The sequence below is a fragment of the Cupressus sempervirens genome, chromosome 5 (genome assembly GCF_028749045.1).
Source record: "Cupressus sempervirens isolate cs-2001-9-10 chromosome 5, ASM2874904v1, whole genome shotgun sequence".
NCBI classification, from domain to species: Eukaryota; Viridiplantae; Streptophyta; class Pinopsida; order Cupressales; family Cupressaceae; genus Cupressus; species Cupressus sempervirens.
In genome coordinates this window covers 347,099,576-347,110,256 of record NC_143122.1, presented here as the reverse complement: position 1 = coordinate 347,110,256, position 10,681 = coordinate 347,099,576, and the positions used below count along the sequence as shown (strand labels likewise).

The 10,681-nt window shown below is 38.3% G+C and overlaps 1 pseudogene; it reads left to right on the top strand.

Moving 5' to 3' along the window:
- The first annotated feature begins 733 nt into the window (after positions 1 to 733).
- LOC149556127 (uncharacterized) lies at positions 734 to 1,369 on the top strand (annotated as a pseudogene).
- Positions 1,370 to 10,681: the final 9,312 nt, after the last annotated feature.

Sequence of the window (10,681 nt, the reverse complement as noted above, 5' to 3'; positions counted from 1 at the left end):
GTAAAAATTACATACAGTAGCATATATATATATATATCAACTTTGCTATGATATATGTGTAACAGAAATAGGAAGCTTCGAAACAGGTTATGGCTATTCATAAAAGTGTATTCCACTAGATATACCTGTCCATCTTGTAGGACTTGAAACACATATCTATGACCTACTCAAACAATTAGATCTAAGTTCGTAGCATAGCATAGTGAGAGTGGGAGTCTACGGCATAGCCGATGTCGGGAAAGCCACCTTGGCCAAGGCTGTTTACAATTGAATTCATGGTACCTTCGAAGCATGTTTCTTTGCACAGAAAAATGGTACACTTCTAGACTTGCAACAGTCAATTCTAGGAAGACTGGGAAAGTACCATGGAGAAGTTTCGAGTGTTGCCAAGGGTAAAGCTATGATGGAAAACTATTTTTGAGGAGTCTGTGCCCTTGTCATGTTGGATGATGTGAATGATCAGAGCCACTTGGAAGTGGTGAATAGGGATCGGTCAATAAGAGATCATTTTATCTTGTGTGTGGACCGTTTGATAACCGCTTCCACCTTGGAATCAGCTACAGCCGAGGCCCAGAGGCCATCACAACATGGTCAGGTTCCCTTCCAGCAAAATGGGGTTTTGACACTAGATTCTCCTCCTGAGGCTTGTAAAGAGGTTTCTTCTCTTGATGCCAAGTCCTTGTAGATGATTCCTGACTCTCCCACCTTCGACTATGGAGACGGTCCATGCACTATGGTTGAGTGTCGTATCTATCAGGATGAGGATGATGATGGAAACATGGAATCTCTGTGTGCTTGTTGTGGGAGTTTGAAGTATGTGCATCGCAAATGTGTGCAACGTTAGTGCAATGAGAAAGGAGACATTACTTGTGAGATATGCCATCAGCAATACAAGCCCAGTTATACTGCTCCTCAGCTAGCTTATTCTGATGACATTCCCATCAGTATCAGGTCAAGTTGGGAAGTATCTAAAGTAGAATTGGACCTACGTGATCCTCACCTTCTTGCTATGGTTGCAGCAGAGAGACACTTCTTTGAAAGCGATTATGGTGAATACTCATCAGTGAACTCAAGTAGTGCATCATGTCTCCAATCTACAGCTTTGATTCTCATGGCTCTTTTGCTTTTACGACATGCACTTGCTATAAAATTTTTTGGAGGAGATGAGCATGGTTCAACCTTTTTCACTCTTTTCCTTCTACGAGCTATCAGATTTATCTTGCCTTGTTACATCATGGCTCGGGCATTGAGTGTTATACACTGTCGTAGATAGAGATAGGCAGCAATAGCAGCAACTAAAGTTGCCCGTTGTTTGCAACAGGAACAAGCCCGATTAGTGAATCGACAACACTTGGTCAATGAGCAATAGGACTTCGATTTACTACTTTCTTTGGCAATTTGATATCTAATCAACTATCCAGTTGGCATTTGTTCACAAGATGAAATATCTCAGTAAATGCCAGCGGATATATCCAAGCATCAAGTTAATGATTCAATCTTCTAAAGACATGTTCCAAGCCATACATTTCAATTAGTGATCTTTGTCATTTAAGGTTAATTTTATTGAAGTTAATTAACCTCCAAAAATCACATATTTTGGAGGTGGTTATTAACCGCGAAGAGGTAGTTATTAACCTCTGTGTCTATATAAGGGCACTTTGGGGCTTTGTAACGAGACTTTTTTGGGGGTTTTAAAAATAAGGGAACACTATGCTGAAATTTTGATTAAGGGATAAATTTTGGAAAGCATGTACACTTTTTATCTCTGAAATTGAAAAATCTCTATTACTTTCTTGGTGCAAGGAAATGAAATGAGATGTACTTTGGGTTTCTTATTTTAAAATCAAAATTGTTATGCGTTGTAGTAGACATTCTCATGGTATTATGCGAGTGTTTATGAATGTTAATAAAGGTTGTTGATAATACTGGTTGCTTTCAAGCGTAGTCCTTGATCACCCTTGTTATCAGTCCTCTTTACCAAAGAAGGTCGTAAGAGCATGTGGTGCATTTGTCTTCGATGAATTTCTCTTAAACTTTGAAGTTTTAAATCTTTATTTGGAAATCCTTTAAAAAGTACATCGTACGAGGGAGCTGCCCCTCTAAATGCAGAGGAAGGCCGCATACCAAGGGCCTATCCAACTATTGTGAACGGTTTGCCACACACTCCATTGGGAAATTCTTCTATGACAAATCTGTTTACCAACAGGTTTTTGGTGACTCCGCTGGGGAGACTGAACAGAAAGATTGAAAGTCACCTATGATGAAGTACAATGGTGCTTCCGCATTAGAACGTTTTTCCTGTTCTCCAACCGAACCTCGGCTTTCAAGACACCCAGGAAGATATCATCTCAGACTTGAACACTTTAGCCTAGAGGTGTAGACGAAGTGTACAAGAATATCATCAAGTTAATCAAGTTCTTGTAGAAGAAGAAGAGTTTGGAGAAATCTTGCGAATAGCCCCTATTGGTCAGGACATTTTAGTTATTGAAAGAATAGTGGTCATTCCAAGAAGAAATAGACAAAATCTTGGTCATATTCAAGGGAAAATAAATAATAATCATTAAGCTGGCCGATAAACCATACACGTGGGTTGATAGACAAAAGGGTTTGGTAGATGAAGATTTTGAAGCCCTTCAAAAGTTAGATTTTAAGCCAGTTACTCCTAAGAAGAAAAGAAAGGTCAAGTCTGTTAGTAGGTCTTCTTCACCAACCAAGGCTATTGTTTCTCCTGCGGCCTTTCAAGCTTTGATTCTGCTAGGTACTCTTGTACTTTTAGCTATAAATTTTCAGCCCTTGAATATCATTCTTCCGACTATGGCACATCAAGCACCACAGCCACCAGTCCCATGGGGAGCTGCTATTGATCCTCTAGATTTAGGGAACCAATTACATGACATGCTCGTTGGTTCTCGAGAAATTCTTCCCAAGTTTTTTGGTGACGGAAAAGTCACTATTGATTAGCATATAAGTGCATTCTTTACAACAAGTGGTGTTCTTGCAATCCAGCATGAAGATGTTTCTGTTCATATTTTTGTTGAAACACTCACCGAAGCCACAACTGAATGGTTCTGACAACTACCAGCTGGATCAATTACTTCATGGGTAACTTTGATTCAAGCTTTTGAGAGGAGATTTAAGACTACTGAAGATGAACATTTGCTCCTTTCCCAGTTGACTTCAATGAAGAAGGAAATTCATGAGCCAATGCGAGAATTCATTGCTCGTTTTAATCAGACGGTGAATCAAATTCCTATCAACAAAAGACCCACTAAAGAAAATCAAATGAATTTCTTCATCAGTGCTCAACCTTCTAACATAAGCTTTCAAATATGATGGACAAGACCCATTAATCTAGCGGCCGCGCAAACCTTGGCTATCGAGGTGGAAGATGAGTTGCTTAGTTTAGGAAAATGGAGTCATGATCTACAAAAGGGAAAAGGTCAACAAGCTCCTGTCACTGCCACTGATCCTTTATATCAAAAATTGGCTAATGATCTGTTACGACTCAAAAAGAAATTGCCTTCTAATCCTCCACCTTTGTATCAAGATATTCCAAGGAGGAATTATATGCCATATCAACAAAATAGATAGACTAAGTGGCTACCCCAATCGATACCAAGATTAGCCATCGAACATCCCTCATCATCTGGTAAATAGGCTGCTATGTGTGATTTTCACCCAAAAATAGATAATGATGGTGCGAGCTATCCTGAGATGGCTAGATTCATGCAAATGCATTTGATTGCAGAGAAGATAGAAGAATATGTGGCTCCTGAAGATGTAACAAAACCCACTGTTGGCACCTCTTCTATTAACTTTTTGGAATATGAATCTGATGATGACCAAATTGAAGATATTAACAATCATTCTTGCAATGCGGCTACACCAAGTTGGAGACAAAGATTGGAAGAAAAATGGAGTAAACAAGCAAAAGAAAAAGCTTCTAATGAGACTACTAAGATTATTCTGTCTCGTAAGCATACTCCAGAAGAGCCTTCACAAGCAAAGGAGATGGATAAGGGTAAAACTCCTCCTGTCATTGAAGACTCTTTTGATTTTATTGATCACTGTAAGAAGACCAAATTACAAATTTCTCAGTTGGATTACCTAAAAGCCAACCCTCATCAATTAGAATGGTTGATCCAATCTGTTGGTAAAGGGAAGCATTCAGCTGAGATCACTATCAACCATGAATCAGGGGTTTCTCTAGAAGCAAAAGATAATTTGGAAGGGCCCATGACTGAGAAAGAATCTTTTGTTGCAGCATCTTTTTCAAACAAACCTGAGCCTTTCTATGTTTCTCTTTATATAGCTGGATGCAAGTTAATTAATTGTATCATTGATTCTGGTGCATTTGATAATGTTATGCCTTCAAAGGTGGCACATGCCTTAGGTCTTTCTCTAAATAAACCTTCTGGAAAAGTGTATTCTATGGAGGCAAAACAAGTCCCGCTAGTTGGACAGTTGAAAGATGCTCAAGTAGCACTTGCAGCACATCCTAAGAAGAAGTTAAAACTAAATATCTTGGTTGTTGATATTCTTGCTAGTTATGGGATGCTTTTGAACAAATTTTTTTGCAAAGATCTTGGTGGTGAAATCAAGATGGACATGTCTCATGCTCTTATCCCAATTGGAAATAAGAAGGTTAAGCTTGACCCTGAACCCAAAGCTAAATATACAGTTTTGAAATCAGATGATCCCAGAGCTGAAATATTATATGTTGATAATAGGCATGGAACGTACATGATAACGTCCATTGAAGAAGATGTAACTAAACCTGTCATGCCTGATATAACCAATGAATTATGGTCAATGGAGTTTGACAGAAGTTCTTCTTCTTTTGGTTCAAGTGCTGGGATAGTGTTTATATCACCGAAAGGAGAGAAATTTCAAAAGGCTTATAAGTTAACTTTTGAGAACACCAATAATATTTCAGAATATGAAGCTCTTCTACTTGGTCTCGAGTATGCAAAAGAAAAGGGAATCAAGCAACTCAAGGTATCAGGAGATGCAGAATTAATTGTCAACCAGGTGCGGAGACAATACCAAACAAAGAATGCCAAACTGAAAGCATATAGAAATAGAGTGTGGGATGAGATTGAGTATTTTGATGCTTTTTCTTTATATGATATCCCTCATGAACAAAATTCTAAAGCAGATTGTCTTGCAGTCTCTGCATCTCTACTTATTCCTCACCCTGAATTCAACATAGATGTTTATACAGTAGAGATGATTCATAGACCCAGTGTGCTTGATAATGATCGACACTGGTAGGTTTTTGATGATGATGGTCAAATAATTGCATTTCTCGAGGGAAGGCCTCCATTTTCAGACCTAAAATTTGAAGGATCGCATAATCATGATGGAAAATTAGGAGATGATCCTGAGGTTATTCAATTAGAAAGTAATGTTATCTTGAGAGGATTAGTCACCCTAGAGATTCTTTTTGATAAAGAAGATAAAAGGAAAGAGAAAGCTAAAGACACTAAGCCTTCTAATTGTTCGAGTGATGAGAAAGTAAATATTGGTTCTGAGGAAAATCCCTAGATGGTCTTGATTGGGAAAGATTTGACATCAGAGGAGAAAGAAGGATTCATGAAGTTTTTGAAAGCCTATCAAGAAATTTTTTTCTTGGGGTTATGAAGATCTAAAGGAATTCATGAATGGGAAATTTAAACATTAGATTCCTTTGAAACCTAGTTCAACTCCCTTTAGCCAAAAGAAAAGACAATTCAATCCCAAGGTAGCTAACACTATTTTCAATGAGGTTGATAAGATGCTTAAAGAAAAGATTTTCTATCCCATTCACCACTCAACATGGGTAGCTAATATTGTTCCTGTCAGGAAGAAGAATGGTGAGATAAGAATATGTGTTGACTTCCACAACTTGAATCAGGCATCACTTAAGGATAATTATGGACTCCCAGTCATGGATCATATTCTGCAATTGGTATCCGGCTCAGAACCGATGTCAATGCTAGATGGCTTCTCAGGTAATAACCAGATTAGTGTCGCACCTGAAGATCAACATAAAATAGCTTTTACCACTCCATGGGGTATGTTTGCCTACAATCGTATGCTGTTTGGTTTGATAAATTTTGGGGCCACCTTTCAACGCGCCATGGATCATTCATTTGAGGATTTCAAGAATAAGATCATTGTGATGTATCTTGATGATCATACAGTGTTTTCAAAACAGAGAAGAGATCATGTGGATCATCTAGAAGCCATCTTACATCGATGTCGAACTCAAGGCATCTCATTGAATCCTAAGTACTCTATATTTGGGGTGACAGAAGGTAAACTACTAGGGCATATTATCTCCAAATAGGGTATTCAAATAGATCCTGAATGGGTGAAAGCTATTCAATAGTTGTCACTTCCCATGAGTAAACTAGGAGTCAAGTCTTTCTTTGGGCAGATTAACTTTATAAGGAGATTCATAACAGACTTCTCTGAGATAACAAAGTCAATCATGGATATGATGAAAGGGAATACTAATTTTAAGTGGAAAAAAGAAGGTAAGGCTTCTTTTGAACAAATCAAGACTAAGATTGCAAATGCCCGTACCCTTTCTTATCCAAAATTTTTGAAGGATTTTCATCTGTATTGTTATGCATCCGAGAACACTTTATCTGCTATACTTACCCAACCTGACAAAGGAAATACTGAGGCCCCAATAGCATTCATGTGTATCCCTCTTAAGAAACATGAATTGAAATACTCTTTGATCGAGAAGAATGCTTATGCTCTAGTTAGAGTAGTGAAACAATTCATGTTTTACATCCTCAACTCTCACTCCAAGGTGTTTGTTCCTAATTCAACAGTGAGGACTATCCTAACACAACAGGAAATTGGTGTGAATAAAAGGGCCTCCTGGATAGCTAAAGTACAAGAATATGATCTCAATATCAAACCTACAAAGCTTGTCAGGGGAAAAGGTTTGTGTAAGGCAATTGCAGAAGGATCTTCTAAAGGCGAAGAAGAGATGGAGGAAGAAATGCCTTTAGTTTTATTCATTAGCAATTTTGATGATTGGTTTTCAAATATTGCCTACTTTTTGAAATATGGAGAATGCCCTACTCATTTATCACCTAAAGAGAAGAGGACCTTGAAATTGAAATCTATGAAGTATGTTCTCTAGGGTGATGCTTTATACAAGAAAGGGATAGACGATACCTTTCTGAGATGTGTTGATTCTGAACAAAGAAAGGATTTGCTTCAGTTATTCCATAATGAAGCATGTGCAGGTCATTACTCTGCATCAATAACCACTTACAAAATCCTGAGAAATTGTTTTTATTGGCCTAGGATGTTCAAAGATGTAGAAGAATGCGTGAAGAAGTGTGATTCTTGTCAATACTTCAAAGGAAAAGTCCAATTAGCAGCACTACCCTTGAAGCCAGTGGTAATCGAAGAACCCTATCAACAATGGGGTTTGGATTTCATAGGTCCTATTCATCCTTCATCCACTGCTAGACACACTCACATTTTGATGGCAACTAACTATTTTACCAAGTGGGTGGAAGCGATCCCAGTCAAAAAAATAGCTTTAGAAGTGGTGTGCAATTTTATCAAACAAAACATTTTGGTTAGGTTTGGTGTCCCGAATAAAATTGTTACTGACAATGCTACCAAATTCTCTTCCCAAGAGATATCATCATTTTGCTATAAATACAGGATTATTCTCTCTCATTCCTCTGATTATTTTGCATGAGGAAATGGTCAGGCAGAATCAAGCAATAAAAATATTATGACCATTGTGCGAAAACTGATAGATGTTAATCAAAGATCTTGGCACAAGCACCTGTACGATGCACTGTGGGTAGATCGTACTACTAAAAAGAGAGCAACAGGATTTTCCCCCTTTGAGATCCTATATGGAACTAATCCAGCTCTTCCTCTTCCTTTAGAGCTATCCACCTTGAAATTACAGAGTGCCATTGAGAATCTTGAATTCAAAGATGCTCTTGGAAAATGAATGTTGTATTTGACAAAGTTGGAAGAAGAAAGAGAGATGGTTGTAGATAGAATTCAGGAACATCAATCCCGTGTCAAGAAGTTATTTGATAAAAGGGCTAAGCAGAGGAAGTTTCAAGAAGGCAATCTTGTCTTGCTTTGGGATAAGCACAAAGAGCCAAAGGGATTACATGGAAAACTTGACTCCTTATGGAGAGGCCCTTTCCAGATCAAAGAGGTATGTGGAAAGAACTCTTTTATTTTTTCATACCTGAGCGGTACCTAGTTGCCCTTACCTTATAATGGGCAACACCTAAAACATTATCATCAGTAGAAGGTGTTTGTACACCTTTTTGTATATAAGTTGTCCCGTTTTTGGTGTGCTCCTATAAGTTTGTGTTGTTTTAGTTTTTCCTTTCTGTTGTCTCATTTTTGGTGTTCGTTCCCTCTTTTGTAAATTGGTCCCTCGAATGACTCTATTTTACAGCCCAATGGATAAGGCACTACTTTATTCATTCTGGATTTGAGCTTTGTCCTTGTCAGTCCTTGTCCCCAGTTAGAGCTAGCTATTGCCCGGCTATTAAATTTGTTTCAATTTTATGAGCCATGATTAATATTTAAAACTTGCCAGGTTTTAAGCCTTAAATTGGCCATTCTATCTTTGAATTTTTTGAGTCTCTAAGCCTCCATGTCTCCTACTTGTTAGCAGCTCCACACACCACTTAAAATTGTTGAAATTCGACTTCTGAGCCTCAAGTTATTAAAGGTTAATAATCACCACCCAAAACGTGTTTTTCCTAACCTCTCCAATAGGTTAATGATAACACTCAAAAATACGTTTTTCTTAACCTCTCCAATAGATTAATGATAACGCTCAAAAATACGTTTTTCCTAACCTCTCCTAGAGGTTAATGATAGCCACCAAAAATATGTATTTCTTAACTTCTCTGAGACGGTTACTAACCTATTGAAAATCTCTCTGCAAGAAGCCAGATATGTACATGAGAGCAATTGGCAATAATAATCAAAGTGAATCAGATGGAGTTCTTGGTAATTCACCATGTGCGGTGAGAGTATTTGAGAGAATACCCAATAGAGATTTGGTATCATGGGATTCTATACTCATAGCATATGCTCAAAATGGATGATTTGCAGAGGCTATTGATCATTATTCTCACCTACAACATAAAGGCATTAAGCAAGATTCCAGAACCATCACAAGCATGATCAGTTCTTGCTCTTTGCCAGAAGCCATCGAACGAGGACAACAGGATATGCCCAAAATGAACTTGGAGACGATGCCTTGAGCCTATTTTCTAAATTGTGCAGTGTTGGTATTGCACCAAATGCTCTGAGCTTTGCTAGTGTTCTGAGGGGATGTGAGAATACTAAGATTTTGTGATCAGGTAAGCAAATTCAAGCTCTTGTACTCAAGGCGGTCATAATAAGAAGATTGAACGAGCATCCCCAACACATCAGTCATGATTCAAATCTCAAACTCGCTGCATTATGTGAAGGGGGTTTGTTGAAGGAAGAATTAGATATTCTAATTACCTCTCATAAATGAACTATAAACTCTTTTACATACCTCCAACTCTTGCAGACCTGCATTTCCAAGCATGCGCTTTTAAAGGAAAGAAAATACACACTCACATCAATGAAAAGGAAATTAAGATATCTGAACACAAAAAATTTCAAAATTCTAATAGATGCACGTGAAGTGTTTGAGAAAATGACTGAGCGAGACGTTCTTTCATGGAATGCGATCATTGCCACTTATAGAAGAAAGGGAGGATTTTCATCAATGTAATCACTATTGTAAATCTGAGGAGCATGGAGTAGAAGTGGGAGGTGTTTTTGACAAATCATATTGCACTAAGGAACTCTGGCACACACCTATCAAGAGTACTAGGAAGAATTTGAGCTCTGTCGGTTATATAATAGATGATGCCCATCATTTTGGCTATGATTACTCTAATCGAATTCTCTTCACCAATCAATGTAAAAATTACATACAGCAGCATATATATATATAAACTTTGCTATGATATATGTGTAACAGGAATAGGAAGCTTCGAAACAGGTTATGGCTATTCGTAAAAGTGTATTCTGCTGGATATATCTGTCCATCTTGTAGGACTTGAAATGCATATCTACGACCTACTCAACCAATTAGATCTGAGTTCATGGCATAGCACAATGAGGGTGGGAGTTTGCGGCATAGCCGGCGTCAGGAAAGCCACCTTGGCCAAGGCTATTTACAATTGAATTCATGGTACCTTCGAAGCATATTTCTTTGCATAGAAAAATGGTACACTTCTAGACTTGCAACGGTCAATTCTAGGAAGACTGGGAAAGTACCATGGAGAAGTTTCAAGTGTTGCCAAGGGTAAAGCTATGATGGAAAATAGTTTGCGAGGAGTCTGTGCCCTTGTCATATTGGATGATGTGAATGATCAAAGCCACTTGGATGCGTTGAATAGGGATTGGTCAATGGGAGATCATTTTATCTTGTGTGTGGACCGTTTGATAACCACTTCCACCTTGGAATCAGCTATAGCCGAGGCCCAAAGGCCATCACAACATGGTCAGGTTCCCTTCCAACAAAACGGGGTGGTGGCACTAGATTCTCCTCCTGAGGCTTGTAAAGAGGTTTCTTCTCTTGATGCCGAGTCCTAGGAGATGATTCCTGACTCTCCCACCTTCAACTATGGAGACGGTC